This window comes from Schistocerca americana, chromosome 3, assembly GCF_021461395.2.
Source record: "Schistocerca americana isolate TAMUIC-IGC-003095 chromosome 3, iqSchAmer2.1, whole genome shotgun sequence".
NCBI classification, from domain to species: Eukaryota; Metazoa; Arthropoda; class Insecta; order Orthoptera; family Acrididae; genus Schistocerca; species Schistocerca americana.
Window position 1 is genome coordinate 300,925,225 of NC_060121.1, and position 17,835 is coordinate 300,943,059.

Below are 17,835 nucleotides of genomic sequence, written 5' to 3' on the forward strand. Positions count from 1 at the left end.
GGATCCAACATCTTTCAGTTTCCTCTCTAGCATTCACATCAAATCCTGAAACATTGTTTTGTGTAGTAAATATGCATTTCAATACCTTCTTAACATCACACAAGATACGCTCTCCCCGTTCATTTTCCAAAGTAAATTATTTAGGATTTATGTCAGTTGCAATTAAAAAGTGTTCACATACAATACATTCATTATTGAGTTAAATGCAATGAAAAAAAAAAAACAATAAATGAACTAACAAGGTGATACACAAAGATACACTATGTGATCAAAAGTGGCTGAAAATGACTTACAAGTTCGTGGTGCCCTCCATCAATAATGCTGGAATTCAGTATGGTGCTGGCCCACCCTTAGCCTTGATGACAGCTTCCACTCTCACAGGAATATGTTCAATTGGGTACTGGGATGTTTCTGGGGGAATGGCAGCCAATTCTTCACAGAGTGCTACACTGAGGAGAGGTATTGATGTCGGTAGATGAGGCCTGACACAAAGTCGGCATTTCAAAACATCTCAAAGGTGTTCTATAGGATTCAGGCCAGGACTCTGTGCTAGCAAGTTCATTACAGGAATTTTATTGTCATGTAACCACTCTGCCACAGGCCGTGCATCATGAACAGGTGCTTGATCATCTTGAAAGATGCAGTTGCCATACCTGAATTGCTCAACAGTGGGAAGCAAGAGGGTACTTAAAACATAAACGTAGGCCTGTGCTGTGATAGTGCCATGCAAAACAACAAGGGGTGCAAGCCCCTCCTTGGAAAACATGACCACATCATAACATCACCACCTCTGAATTTTACTGTTGGCAATATACACGCTGGCAGATGGGGTTCAGCGGGTGTTTGCCATACCCACACACTGCCATCGGATCACCACATTGTGTACTGTGATTTTTCACTTGACACAACATTTTTCCACTGTTCAATCATCCAATGTTTATGCTCCTTACACCAATCAAGGCATTGTTTGGCATTTGCCAGAGTGATGTGTGGCTTATGAGCAGCTGCTTGACCATGAAATCCAAGTTTTTCACCTCCTGCCTAGCTGTCATAGTACTTGCAGTGGATCCTGATGCACTTTGGAATTCCTGTATGATGGTCTGGATAGATGTCTGCCTATTACACATTATGACCCTCTTCAACTGTCGGCGGTCTCTTTCAGTCAACAGATAAGATCGTCTTGTATGCTTTTGTGCTGTATGTTTCCTTTCACATTTCCACTTCACTATCACATTGGAAACAGTGGACCTAGGGATGTTTAGGAGTGTGGAAATCACATGTACAGACATATGACACAAGTGACACCCAATCACATGACCACTTTCGAAGTCCATGAGTTCCATGGTGCACCGCATTCTGCTCTCTCACAATGTCTAATGACTACTAAGGTTGCTGATATGGAGTACATGGCAGTAGGTGGCAGAACAATGCACCTAATATGATAAAGTATGTTTTTGGGGGTGTCTGGATACTTTTGATCATGTAGTGTATACTAAGATACTACTCCTACTTTTTACAGCACAAATTATGAACTCAGACCCATTTCAAAATTGTAAAAGAATCTACTCATTTAGCTCATGGCATATATGTATCAAATTCTAAAGCACAAATCTATTACAGAACATAATTATATGGTTATAATAGAGGGAAACATTCCACGTAGGAAAAATATATCTAAAAACAAAGATGATGTGACTTAACAAATGAAAGTGCTGGCAGGTCGACAGACACACAAACAAACACAAACATACACACAAAATTCAAGCTTTCACAACAAACTGTTGCCTCATCAGGAAAGAAGGAAGGAGAGGGAAAGACGAAAGGATGTGGGTTTTAAGGGAGAGGGTAAGGAGTCATTCCAATCCCGGGAGCGGAAAGACTTACCTTAGGGGGAAAAAAGGACGGGTATACACTCGCACACACACACATATCCATCCACACATATACAGACACAAGCAGACATATTTAAAGACAAAGAGTTTGGGCAGAGATGTCAGTCGAGGCAGAAGTGCAGGGGCAAAGATGTTGTTGAATGAGTGGTGGCAACTTGAAATTAGCAGAGATTGAGGCCTGGTGGATAACGGGAAGAGAGGATATATTGAAGAGCAAGTTCCCATCTCCGGAGTTCGGATAGGTTGGTGTTAGTGGGAAGTATCCAGATAACCCGGACGGTGTAACACTGTGCCAAGATGTGCTGGCCGTGCACCAAGGCATGTTTAGCCACAGGGTGATCCTCATTACCAACAAACACTGTCTGCCTGTGTCCATTCATGCGAATGGACAGTTTGTTGCTGGTCATTCCCACATAGAATGCATCACAGTGTAGGCAGGTCAGTTGGTATATCACGTGGGTGCTTTCACACGTGGCTCTGCCTTTGATCGTGTACACCTTCCGGGTTACAGGACTGGAGTAGGTGGTGGTGGGAGGGTGCATGGGACAGGTTTTACAGCGGGGGCGGTTACGAGGGTAGGAGCCAGAGGGTAGGGAAGGTGGTTTGGGGATTTCATCAGATTCACCTTGTCCTACTCCAAATCCCATTCCTTGATGTTGACCTCCTCCTGTCCAATGGCCAGCTTCACACGTCCGTCCACATCAAACCCACCAACAAGCAACAGTACCTCCATTACGACAGCTGCCACCCATTCCACATCAAACGGTCCCTTCCCTACAGCCTAGGTCTTCGTGGCAAACGAATCTGCTCCAGTCCGGAATCCCTGAACCATTACACCAACAACCTGACAACAGCTTTCGCATCCTGCAACTACCCTCCCGACCTGGTACAGAAGCAAATAACCAGAGCCACTTCCTCATCCTCTCAAACCCAGAACCTCCCACAGAAGAACCACAAAAGGGCCCCACTTGTGACAGGGTACTTTCTGGGACTGGGTCAGATTCTGAATGTGGCTCTCCAGCAGGGATACGACTTCCTCAAATCCTGCCCTGAAATGAGATCCATCCTTCATGAAATCCTCCCCACTCCACCAAGAGTGTCTTTCTGCCGTCCACCTAACCTTCGTAACTTCTTAGTCCATCCCTATGAAATCCCCAAACCACCTTCCCTACCCTCTGGCTCCTACCCTCGTAACCGCCCCCGCTGTAAAACCTGTCACATGCACCCTCCCACCACCACCTACTCCAGTCCTGTAACCCGGAAGGTGTACACGATCAAAGGCAGAGCCACGTGTGAAAGCACCCACGTGATATACCAACTGACCTGCCTACACTGTGATGCATTCTATGTGGGAATGACCAGCAACAAACTGTCCATTCACATGAATGGACACAGGCAGACAGTGTTTGTTGGTAATGAGGATCACCCTGTGGCTAAACATGCCTTGGTGCACGGCCAGCACATCTTGGCACAGTGTTACACCGTCCGGGTTATCTGGATACTTCCCACTAACACCAACCTATCCGAACTCCGGAGATGGGAACTTGCTCTTCAATATATCCTCTCTTCCCGTTATCCACCAGGCCTCAATCTCTGCTAATTTCAAGTTGCCACCACTCATTCAACAACATCTTTGCCCCTGCACTTCTGCCTCGACTGACATCTCTGCCCAAACTCTTTGTCTTTAAATATGTCTGCTTGTGTCTGTATATGTGTGGATGGATATGTGTGTGTGTGCGAGTGTATACCCGTCCTTTTTTCCCCCTAAGGTAAGTCTTTCCGCTCCCGGGATTGGAATGACTCCTTACCCTCTCCCTTAAAACCCACATCCTTTCGTCTTTCCCTCTCCTTCCTTCTTTCCTGATGAGGCAACAGTTTGTTGCGAAAGCTTGAATTTTGTGTGTATGTTTGTGTTTGTTTGTGTGTCCACAGAACATAATTACACGCATCAAAAAAAGTTTTGCATCACCTTGGTTCTGAGAGTTCCAGAACCTGTACAGAAAACTGGAATAAAGATCTACATGAACATCATTTCCACTCTTCTTATTGCTCATGAAAACAACACATTGCATGATGTACCAGCATACAGTGAGACCTTCAGAGGTGGTGGTCCAGATTGCTGTACACACTGGTACCTCTTATACCCAGTACCATGTCCTCTTGCATTGAAACATGCTTGTATTCGTTGTGGCATACTATCCAAAAGTTCATGAAGGTGCTGTTGGTCCAAATTGTCCCACTCCTCAATGGCGATTCAGCATAGACACCTCAGAGTGGTTAGTGGGTCAAGTCGTCCATGTACAGCCCTTTACACTGTATTCCAGGCATGTTTGATAGGGTTCATGTCTGGAGAAGATGCTGGCCACTCTAGTCAAGAGATGTCATTATCCACAAGGAAGTCATTCACAAGATCTGCATGATGGGGGCACGAATTATCATCTGTGAAGATGAATGCCTCGCCAATAAGCTGCCAATACAGTTGCGTTATTGGTAGGAGGATGGCATTCACGTATCATGCAGCCATAATGGCGCCTTCCGTGACCATCAGTGGTGTACGTCGGCTCTGCCTAATGCTACACCAAAACAGCAGGGAACCTCAACCTTGCTGCACTCGTTAGACAGTGTGTCTAAGGCATTCAGCCTGACTGGCTTGCCTCCAAACACATCTTCGATGATTGTCTGGTTGAAGGCATATGCAACACTCATTGGTGAAGAGAACATGATGCCAATCCTGAGTGGTCCATTTGGCATGTTGTTGTGCCCATCTGTACAGTGCTGCTTGGGGTCATGGTTGCAAAGGTGGACCTCGCCACTTATGTCAGGAGTGAAGTTGTGCATTGTGCAGCCTATTGTGCATAGTTTGAGTTGTAACATGACATCCTGTGACTGCACAAAAAGCATTAATCAACATGGTGGTATTTCTGTCAGGGTTCCTGCAAACCATAATCCATAGGTAGCAGTCATCCACTGCAGTAGTAGCCCTTGGGCAGCCTGAGCAATAAATTTCATCGACAGTTCTTATCTCTCTGTATCTCCTCCATGTCCAAACAATTTTGCTTTGGTTCACTCTGAGATGCCTGGATGCTTCCCTTGTTAAGAGCCCTTCCTGGCACAAAGTAACAATGCGGGCATGATCGAACTGCAGTATTGACCATCTAGGCATGGTTGCACTACAGACAACACGAGCCGTGTACCTCCTTTGTGGTGGAATGACTGGAATTGATTGGCTGTCGGACCCACTCCATCTAATAGGCACTGCTCATGCACGGTTGTTTACATCTTTGGGCAGGTTTAGTGACATCTCTGAACAGTCAAAGGGACTGTGTCTGTGATACAATATCCACAATCAACGTCTGTCTTCAGGAGTTCTGGGAACCGGAATGATGCAAAACTTTTTTTGATGTGTGTATATGTGCAACATAGATTTTAACTCAGTCAAGACAGAACTTCAAAATTACATGATCTTACATACTACATTCATGACAAACAAAAGACAATTATATAGTCTCATAAATATACTGACATGATGTATATTTTCTTCTATACTAGGTATCATTATGCATCCATATTCATACGCCTTGTCCTCTATACTAAAAGTTGACAGTACTTCCCATTTTACATACTTGCATTGCTTACCATTAGCTCCTCTTATCTTTAACCTACAATGGGCATTTCCACAAAATCCTTGCTATACACAATCTTGTCTCTAAACTGTTCAGATATACCACTAATCAGGCTACCCGTATCAATCAAACAGTTACCTTCCCACTGATCAATCTTAATCTTAATATAAGCACACCCAAAATCTAAATCACCATCTCTGTTATTAGGCGCTTCATGTAAAGGATCACTTTCAAATTTAGCAATTGTTACACCTTCACTGTCTTTACTGGGTTTTATGAACTTTCCTTGTATCATAGCATTACTTTGGTTACTCATGTTGTCGGGTAAAGATTGAACACACTGAGTGGGTTCCATAGCACAACTATCACTTATTACAGAAGGAACACAAAATATATTACTGTCAAAATTACATTTCTTACTTAGATCTTGTTTCACTACATTCCACCGATTTCGATACAAATTTTGACTAACGACAACTAACTTATTCCAGAATGCACATTTATCAGTATTATCATCAATCTGGTCCAAAACACACTTCAAAAAGCTTTCACCTTTCTTCTCTAGGTTTGCAGATAACTCAGCTTTACTATTTGGATCATTACTCTGCATGACATTAATGAAAAACTACTTCGACTGGACTGGTAGTCCAGACTTTCATTTACATCATCTCAAACATCACTTACCTTACCTGTATTTACAAATAACTCTGAATCTTCATTATTCTTAAGCCCTACAAATACCTGATACTCAGCATCATAATTACACTAATATTCTTCCATAACTATTTCAGCAACAACATAATTAACAACCCAAGTCCCATCACCATTAAAGTCACAAACCTCACCCACATTCATTTGCAGTAAGTTACTAGTCTCAGACTTACCAAACTCAGTTATTTAACAGCTTTTATTCACATCTACATCAAAAATACCACCTAATTCAGATCAAATGCAGTCATCACCTGTTTTACATACATCAGTAACACTGTTTTCTGACCAAGAGAAGAAATCATTAGTATATACTACATCAAAATTGTCACTATTCTCACATTATGCTTTGTGATTAGCATCTACATCACTGTAATTAAACATAGTTTCCCAAAACTTTTGATCGGAACATAAATGAGAAATCTGATATTCCTTCTGTTCAACTTCAGGTACCTGTGCCACATTATTAAACCATTAATCTTGTGTAATTGCAAGTGTAAATTGGGGGTCCTGTGCTTGTTGCATTTCCTTGCCCTAAAACTGTGGACCTTCATTGAGCAAGACTGCTGCTTCCCGAGTAGTTACCTCTGTGATTTTTTCTCCTATTAAATTGCCCACGGTTATCCCCATTATTCTTGTTCTGCTGCTGTTCAAAATTTCTATCTCTGTTATCATTTTGACCCTGACAGAAGTTAACATTATCTCTGTTTCTATAGTTGTTAACATTGTGATCTCTATCACTTTGATTATTATGGTACATGCTTCTTCTTACAGACCTATCCAGCACGTCAACATATCATGAAAATTGTTCAAGACAATCGTCAGGTCTGTGTACTGTATCCCACGATTTGTCAAAGTCTGTTAATTTCTTAAGTTGATTCTTACAAAATTCTTTGAGTACTGTCCCTATTCCTATAATTAGGACCATTCAGAAACTCACTTTTAATTCTACCCTGTTCAGCTTCCAACCCATATTTAATTAAAAAACTGTTTTGAAACTTTAACTACCCTCAGTAATTAAAACTTCAGGGCTAAGAGGCCGTGGTCCAATAGTAGAAATACTTCTCCCTGACGTTTCGTTGCCAGCTGTGGGCAACATCATCTGAGGTGAGTCTATGACTGGCTGCTAGGCCGTGGAGGTCCTGTTCATATAGAGCGCATAGGGGCGCCACCACTCGTCACGTGTTGTCAACAGTAAAACTATCTCTGGCTGGCGTCATTACTCTCGATCGAAGGTAATTGATTGTCACATCTTCGGTACAAAGTTGATCGCCATATCTTATCTAACTTCAAGCCTTCTTCTTTCCTGTTAAAATTATTGTGGTGTTTAAAAATCTCTACAGCCTCTCTATACATACGTGGATAATAATGCGATGTCTTAGCTAGCACGCTCATCTCACTAAATTTTATTTCATGATCACCCGTTTCAAAAACATGTTCCGCTACAGCCGATTTGTCCATGTGTCCCAGTCGACAGTTCCTTTTATGTTCAGTTAGGCGAGTATTGATACTTCTGACGCCAGCCAGAGATAGTTTTACTGTTGACAACACGTGACGAGTGGTGGCGCCCTCTATGCGCTCTGTATAAACAGGACCTCCACGGCCTAGCAGCCAGTCGTAGACTCACCTCAGATGATGTTGCCCTCAGCTGGCAACGAAACGTCAGGGAGAAGTATTTCTACTATTGGACCATGGCCTCTTAGCCCGGAAGTATTAATTACTGAAGACGCCGGCCGTGAAAGCCTACATGCTATGATTTAACTACCCTGTTCAGCATCCAACCAATATTTAATTAAAAAACTGTTTTGAAACTTTGATATGTCTCCCACTGACTTAAATTTAGATTTGCTCAAGACAGAGTTTTGCCTTCAAGACATCTTTTAAGAAATTTAATTTTTTCATTGTCACTCATCCCCGACATAAAACTATGTCTACAGTGGTGCAGAAAATCCACTGGATGTAAATTGTCTGATGGAAAACTTTTGATTGGAATTTTGGACCACACAATACCATTGCTTGAATACACATTGTTGTGAATACAATTTTCCTCTACTGCTGATTTTTTAAATCTAAAACAGTTACATTAGTTTGCATATTGTTTTAACATTTAAAATTTTTTGATCAAAACTACTAAAGTTCCGTTCCATTTTTTCTGCTATATCTTTCTGTTCAACTCTGACATCATTAACGTTCTTCATTTGTCTTTCTGATTCACTTACTAGCTCTTTTTCCAAAACAATAAATTTATTTTCTAAGACATCAGCTTTTTCATTCACACTTTTTATTCCCTCTGACAACCCATATTTTAGCTCCAAAACCTGATTACTAAGTTGGAGTATTTGGTAATGTACCCTGTCCATTTTACTATGTTTTCAGTTCATAATTCAGGTAATTGATCATTAGTTGCACTAAATTTTCTGATGTTATCTGTCTTCACTTCCTCTAATTTTGCCAAATTATTTGCAAAATATCAGTTTTTATGTTTGTTTGCTGACTATGCTTTCACTCGGTTCAAACATGTCTTGACTGGGTCCCACAGCGTTCACCTCTACATTACTACTATCCACATCTCTATTCATTTTGTTAGCAATCACCTAAGTCCAGAAACAAATTAGTTTCACAAATAGTTTGTACTTATCTCATCTTTTGATGTCCCTCGTTGTTGTTGTAAAGTCCTCTTTCAGTTGAGCTGGTCTGTCATTGTTGGTAGTATCTCGTCACTGTTGATATGACTTTGTTGGGCAGCTCTTGGTCTTCTTTCTTCAAGTGATTGAAAATTGGAATTTCATATAAACTGCAACTGACACAAATCACTGTCCTTTCTTCTTCTGCAACAGACAAAACTTCATTATCAGTCAGATCCCAAATGATGCCCACAATTGTAATCTTACACTCCCACACATCACCAATAGATTTTCAGTCTCTTCATAATAATTAACTTCTTTTAATAAGCTTTGAGGGGAATAAGATTTACAAATAAACTTTTTTACTTATCTTCATTTTCTTGTTACTGGCTGCAACTCGTCACATCTAGGTGTACATTCTTGAAGCTGAAGTTTTTGAATTTGTGGTTTCCAAGTGACATGATAACTGATGAAGTTAGTCTGCTGTGTAATTTCTGTTTCTATGACTTTTTTAAATTTATCCCATTTTCCTATGTCACACTATCTTTACATTATCCATTTTAAAACAGAAATTTACATTGTTATTGTCAAATATAAAAACATGTCCAATTCCATCAGAGGCACACTCACTACTCCCTCATTCTGTGGTACTACCAATATTCCAAAGAGCTTACAAAACAAAAAGAGTTTACAAACTTTCTTGACAAAAGAAGAATCTTCACCAAGTTATACCATTATTTTGTAAATGAATCTAGAAATAAATTTAATAAATATTGTCAGATAATGCAATTAATAACAGGAATTTTAAGTATCCCAGATATTTTTTAATTTCAACTGTTTCTAAAAGAAGATAAATTTCAACTGTACCAACAGAGGTAATACATATCGATTGTAATAAAGTAATTTATTTTTATACATTTTAGCCTGAAATATAATACTTCATATACAAAATCATGTGAAATTCATTTACTTAAACAGCTGAGATATTGTTCACCTATACAAAATTCAAAAATATTTTTGGTATCGATTACTTCTGTTAAAGAAAGGTAATATTAGAGGAGGGTGTTCCATTACAATACCAAGTTACACTTTCAATTAGATAATAATAACAGTGTTAATGATATGGCACATGTATCTGAAACTGAACGGAAGGAATATCAGATTTCTCATTTATGTTTCAATCAAAATTTCTGGGATACCATGTTCAATTATGGTGACGAAGGTGCTAATCACAAACCAGAATGTGAGAGTAGTGAGAATTTTGATGTAGAATGTACTAATGATTTCTTCTCTTGGTTGGAAACAGTGTTATTGACATATGTAAATCAGGGGATGACAGTATTGGATCTGAACTAGGTGACATCTTTGATGTAGATGTAATTGAGAGCTGTGTAAGAGCTGAGTTTGGTAAATCTGAGACTGTTGGCTTATTGCAAATGAATGTTGGTGAGGTAAGTGACTTTGATGGAGACGAGACCTGTATAGTTAGTGACATTGTTGTTGAGGTAATTTTGGAGGAATATCATGATGATGAGTATCAATATTAGAGAAGGAAAGTGGCTACTCACCATATAGCGGAGATGCTGAGTCGCAATAGGTACAATAAAAATATTCACACAATTACAACTTTTAGCCATTAAGGCCTTCGTCAACAATAGACACACACACACACACACACACACACACACACACACACACACACACACACACACACACTCATGCAAATGCAACTTGCACATATGTCTGTAGTCTCAGGCAACTGATACCACACTGCGAGCAGCAGCGCACCAGTGCATGATGGGAGTGGCAACTCGGTGGAGGTAAGGAGGAGGCTGGGGCGGGGAGGGGTAGTATGGTGGGGATGGTAGACAGTGAACTGCTGCAGTTCAGACAGAGGGCAGGAGAGAAGGTGGGGAGGGGGAGGGGGAAGTAGCGGAAAGGAGAGAAATAAAAAGAAATTAAAAGACTGGGTATGGCGGTGAAATGACGCCTGTGTAGAGCTGTTATAGGAACAGAGACAACAGTGACTAATGAAGGATGAGGCCAAGTGGGTTATGGGAATGTAGAATGTATTATAGGGAAAGTTCCCACCTGTGCAACTCAGAAAAGCTGATGGTGGTGGGAATGATCCATATGGCACAGGCTGTGAAGCAGTTATTGAAATGAGGGATATCATGTTTGGCAGCGTGTTCAGCAACAGGTTGGTCTACTTGTTTCTTGACCACAGTTTGTTGGTGGACATTCATACAGACAGACAGCTTGTTGTCTGTCATGCCTACATAGAATGCGGCACACTGGTTGTAGCTTAGCTTGTAAATCACATGACTGGTTTCACGGGTAGCCATGCCTTTGATGGGATAGGTGATGTTAGTGACTAGAGTGGAGTAGCTGGTGATAGGAGGATGTATGGGACAGGTCTCGCATCTATGTCTATTACACGAGTATGAGCCATGAGGTGAGGGATTGGGAGCAGGAGTTGTGTAAGGATGGACGAGTGGAGCAGGAGTTGTGTAAGGATGGACGAGTATAGTGTTTAGGTTTGGTGGACAGCGGAACACCACTGTAGGAAGGGTGGGAAGCATAATGGGCAGGACATTTCTCATTTCAGGGCATGACAAGAGGTAATTAAAATCCTGACTGAGAATGTAATTCAGTTGATCCAGTCCTGGATGGTACTGAGTTACAAGGGGGAATGCTCCTCTGTGGCTGGACTGTGGGACTTTGGGAGGTGGTGGGAGACTGGAAAGATAAGGCATGGCAGATTTGTATATGTACAAGGTTTGCATCTACTAATTTCATCTCATCTAGTCACATCTGTCATCCTCCTTCTTCAAGCTTATCCGCCCTCAGACATAAGCATCAAGCAAAAAAACTACAAGGAACGAAACTCATCTTGCTTGAAGAGGGAAACTATATGGCACTATGGTTGGCCTGCAAGATGGCACTGCCATAGGTCAAATGAATATCAACTACGTTTTTTTAAATAGGAACCCCCATTTTTTATTACATAATTGTGTAGTATGTAAAGAAATATGAATGCTGTAGTTGTACCACTTTTTTTGCTTTGTGATAGATGGCGCTGTAATAGTCACAAACATATAAGTACATGGTATCATGTAACATTCTGCCAGTGCGGACAGTATTTGCTTCATGATACATTACCCATGTTAAAATGGACCATTTACCAATTGCGGAAAAGGTTGATATTGTGTTGATGTATGGCTATTGTGATCAAAATGCCCAATGAGTGTGTGCTATGTATGCTGCTCGGTATCCTGGATGACATCATCCAAGTGTCGGGATCGTTCACTGTATAGTTACGTTATTTAAGGAAACAGGAAGTGTTCAGCCACATGTGAAGTGTCAAGCATGACCTGCAACAAATGATGATGCCAAAGTAGGTGTTTTAGCTTCTGTCACAGCTAATCTGCACATCAGTAGCAGACAAACTGCGCAAGAATTGGGAATCTCAAAAATGTCAGTGTTGAGAATGCTACATCAACATCGATTGCACCCGCACCATATTTTTATGCACTAGGAATTGCGTGGCAACAACTTTGAATGTCATGTACAATTCTGCCACTGGTCACAAGAGAAATTACAGGATGATGACAGATTTTTTGCATGCGTTCTATTTAGCGATGAAGCGTTATTCGTCAACAGCGGTAACGTAAACCATCATAATATGCATTACTGGGCAACGGAAAATCCACGATGGCTGCAAAAAGTGGAACATCAGCGACCTTGGCAGGTTAATGTATGGTGCGGCATTATGGGAGGAAGGATAATTGGCCCCCATTTTATCAATGGCAATCTAATTGGTGCAATGTATGCTGATTTCGTACGTAATGTTCTACCGATGTTACTACAAGATGATTCACTGCATGACAGAATGGCGATGTACTTCCAACAATGATGGATGTCTGGCACATAGCTCGCGTGTGGTTGAAATGGTATTGAATAGCATCTTTCATGACAGGTGGATTGGTCGTTGAAGCACCATACCATGGCCCTCACGTTCACCGGATCTGACGTCCCCGGATTTCTTTCTGTGGGGAAAGTTGAAGGATATTTGCTATCGTGATCCACTGACGACATACGTCAGCACATTGTCAATGCATGTGCAAACTGATCGCTGTTGAGAGGATTGTCCTTACATGTATTGCCAAGTGCATTGAGGTTGACAGACATCATTTTGAGCATTTATTGCATTAATGTGGTATTTACAGGTAATCACACTGTAACAGCATGCATTCTCAGAAATGATAAGTTCACAAAGGTACATATATCACATTGGAACAACCAAAATAAAATGTTCAAATGTACCTATGTTCTCTATTTTAATTTAAAAAACCTACCTCTTACCACTGTTCATCTAAAATTGTGAGCCATATGTTTGTGACTATTACACCACCATCAATCACAAAGTGAAAAAAGTGGTGCAACTAAAACATTCATATTTCATTACATACTACGTGAATATGTAATAAAAATAGGGGTTCATATTTTTAAAAAAACATAGTTGATATCCGTTTGACCTGTGGCAGCGACATCTAGCGGGCCAACCATAGTGCCATCTGGGTTCCCCCTTCAAGCTAGACAAGTTTCGTTCTATGTAGTTTTTTCGTTTGACACTTATTTTGTGAGATATTTGGCATATACATATAAGTTATCCTTTACCTTGATCCTTGTGACTTCTCGCCAATTTTAGTGAGTTTTTGCCCTCTGCTACTGTTGTCTTCCTCAGATTTCATCTCGTTTTTTTTTCCCCTCCGGTTTGCATCCATTTTGTCTTTTTAGTGATTTTCCACACGTGTTTGGGTGTATTTTTGTGTAATTTTTCGGAGGTAATTATACTTTTTTACGTAATTTTTTGCATTTTTTGCAACACCATTAATCCTTGCTCCTTCCATCTGCGTCAATACAGAAAAGTTTCCTTATCCATAGCCAGATTCCAGTCCCACATACTGTTCCTGCATTGTTGCTTGGCTCGTGAAATCCCCCATAATGGCCTTGCCATCAAATTACCCATTTCTGGTTGCCAACCCACCTTCCACAATGACCGCCACCTGTTCAGATTCTGCCATACCTTAGCCCTCACCAACACAATCCTGCAACACCATATCAACCAAGCCCAAACCTCCTTGCATTATCTTCTCTCCATCCACAAAATTCTCGTGCTATGTAATCTCAAATTCCTGGAAGCCATAATACACATTGAAACTCTTGCTCTCCAGGAACTTGAGCAACATGCACAGTGCCACCTCAAAAAGCTCTCCATACTGCTCACTCCCTACTCCCGCCTCAGAGTACCACTGTCCATCACTTCTACATCAACCTCCAAACCTTTCGCCCCCCCCCCCCCCCCCCATCCCAATCACCTAATAGCTGACAAACCCTGTCTTCTGGACCTACTACACTTACCCCACCCTCCAAAACTCCCTTCCACTACCACACAGAATCCAGAACCTAAACAGACCTGCAACACAGTTATGAACCTTTCCTCCAGAAGCCTTAGTCCCACTGAAATATCAGTCCTTTCCAAACACCTCACTTTTTGCCCCACTCCCAAATTCACACACACACACACACACCCATGCAAACACAACTCGCACACATGTCTGCAGCCTCAGGCAACTGAAACCACACTGCGAGCAGCAGCACCAGTGCATGATGGGAGTAGCAACAGGGTGGGGGTAAGGAGGAGACTGAGGTGAGGAGGGGGAGGGATAGTATGATGGGGGTGGCAGACAGTGAAGTGCTGCAGTCTAGACAGGGGCAGGAGAGAAGATGGGGAGAGGGGGGGGGGGGGGGGGGAGGGAAGTAGTGGAAGGAAAGAAATAAAAAAAATTAAAAGATTGGGTGTGGTGCTGAAATGGCAGCTGTGTAGTGCTAGAATGGGAACAGGGAGGGGGCTGGATGGTTGAGGACAGTGACTAACAAAGCTTGAGGCCAGGAGGGTTACGGGAACGTAGGATGTATTGCTGGGAAAGTTCTCACCTGTGCAATTCAGAAAAGCTGGTGTTGGTGGGAAGGATCCATATGGCACAGGCTGTGAAGCAGTCATTGAAATGAGGGATATCATGTTTGGCAGCATGTTCAGCAACAAGGTGGTCCTCTTGTTTCTTGGCCACAGTTTGTCAGTGGCCATTCATGCAGACAGACAGCTTGTTGGCTGTCATGCCTACATAGAATGCAGCGTAGTGGTTGCAGCTTAGCTTGTAAATCACATGACTAGTTTCACAGGTAGCCGTGCCTTTGATGGGATAGATGGTGATAGTGACCAGAGTGGAGTAGGTGGTGATAGGTGGATGTATGGGACAGGACTTGCCTCTAAGTCTATTACAGAGGTATGAGCCATGAGGTATGGGATTGGGAGCAGGGGTTGTCCAACGATGGATGAATATATGCGTAGGTTTGGTGGACAGCGTAATACCACTGTAGGAGGGGTCAGAAGGATAATGGGCAGGACATTTATCATTTCAGGGCACGATGAGAGGTAATCAAAACATTGGCGGTGAATGTAATTCAGTTGCTCCAGTCCTAGGTGGTACTGAGTTACGAGGGGAATGCTCCTCTTTGGCCAGACTGTGGGACTTTGGGAGGTGGTGGGAGACTGGAAAGATAAGGCATGGCAGATTTGTTTATGTACAATGTTGGGAGGATAATTAAGGTCCGTGAAGGTTTCCGTGAGACCCTCGGTATATTCCGAGAGGGACTGCTCATCACTGCAGATGGGACAACTGCAGGTGGCTAGGTTGTATGGAAAGGACTTCTTGGTATGGAATTAGTGGCAGCTGTCAAAGTGTAGGTCTTGCCGGTAGTTAGTAGGTTTGATATGGATGGAGGTACTGATGTAGCCATCTCTGAGGTGGAGGTCAACATCGAGGAAGGTGGCTTGTTGGTTTGAGTAGGACCAGGTGAAGCGAATGGGGGAGAAATTGTTGAGGTTCTGGAGGAATGTAGATAGGGTGTCCTCACCTTCGATCCAGATAGCAAAAATGTCATCTATGAATCTGAACCAGGTGAGGGGTTTGGGATTCTGGGTTTTTAGGAAGGATTCCTCTAGACGGCCCATGAATAGTTTGACATAGGAAGGTGCCATGCGAGTGCCCATAGCAATACCCCAGATTTGTTTGTAATAGCCGAAAGCAATAATTGTGTGAATCTTTTTGTTGTGCCTATTGTGACTCAGCACCTCCACTATATGGTGAGTAGCAACTTCACTTCTCTAATATTATACATTCCATCCTGGATTTTCCATTGTTTGATGATGAGTATCTGGTATTTGTGTAGTTTAAGAATAATTAAGTTCCAGAGTTATTTGTGAAAGATGTTAACAATACAGGTAAGGTAAGTGATGTATGTGATGTGAGTGAGAGTCATGGAATACCAGTCCAGTCAAACAGTTTTTCATTAATGTCATGCAGAATAATGATTCCAACAGTAAAGGTGGGTTATCTGTCAGCCTAGAGAATAAAGGTGAAAACCTTTTGAAGCTTTTTGGCACCAGATTGATGATAACACTGACAAGTGTGCATTCTGGAATAAGTTGGCTGTGGTCAGTCAAAATTTGTATCCAAATTGGTGGAATGAAGTGAAAGAAGCTGGAAGTCTAATTTTGACAGTAATATATTTTGTGTTCCTTCTGTAACAAGTGATGTTAGTTGTGCCATGGAATCCATTGATTGTGTTCAATCTTTACCTGACAGCTTGAGTAACAAAAGCAATGTTGTGATACCAGTAAAGTTGATGAAACTGTGTTAAGACAGTATGAATGTAGTATTTGATGAAATTGAAAGTGATCTTTTACATTAAATGTCCAACAACAGAGAAGACAAATCAGATTTTGGGTGTCCTTACATTAAGATTAAGATTGATCAGTGGGAAGGTAACTGTTTGATTGATACAGGAAGCCCAATTTGTGGTATATCTGAACAATTTAGAGACAAAATCAAGTATAGTAAGAATTTTGTGAAAATGCCCATTGTACGTGTGAAAATAAGCTACTGGTAAGCAAAGCAAATTGGTAAAATCTCTTTTACTGTTAACTTGTAGTACAGAAAACAAGACCTTTGAACATGGATGGGTAATGATTCCTAGTCTGGTAGAAAATATACACTATGTTTGCAGATTTATATGACTAATAATTGTTTTGTTTGTCAGGAAAGTAGTATGTAAGGTGATGTGATTTCTAAAGTTCTGTCTTATCTATTGACTGAGTTTAAATCTATAACAATCTATGTTTGCAGATTCATACAACTATATAATTATGTTTTGTAATAGATTTATGCTTTAGAATTTGATACATATATGCTATGATACTAAATGAGTAGATCCTTTTATAATTTTGAAATGAAACAATGCCATTAAATATCTAGTAATGGACTTTCATATCCTGTACTGTAAAAATTATGAATAGTGTCTTAGTATGTCTATGAGCTTCACCTACTAGTTCATTTTTCATTGTACTTAGCTCTGTTTATCAAAGTTTCATATGTGAACACTTTTAATCCAGTCTGACTTAAGCCCTGTATACTTTTTTTTATGTAAATAGGCAGAATATATGCCATGTGATTTGAGGAATGTATTGAACAGCATATTTAGTACACAAAACAATGTTGCAGCATTTGATGTGAGTGCTAGACAGGAAGTAACCTACCCGGTGGAGCATGTGATAGGGAGAAAACTGAGAGATGTGGGTGGATCCATTCCCACTCTGCTGAATAGCTGTACCCTTGCTGGTTTTGTCGATTTACAAGAGATCATAGGTGCTGGGTAATGTACTCAAGCATCTGTCAACTACATCAGTGTTGTAACTGAGATTTGTAAACTATTAGCCAAGAAATTATCCTATGCAAAGAATTTGTGGAACTGTTTAGAAAAACCGTCACTGGCATGGACAGTGTTATTCTACATAAATGTATGCTTTTTCAGGTAGGGGGGATTGACTTCCCACTACATTATGTGTATTTAAATCAGTATGTA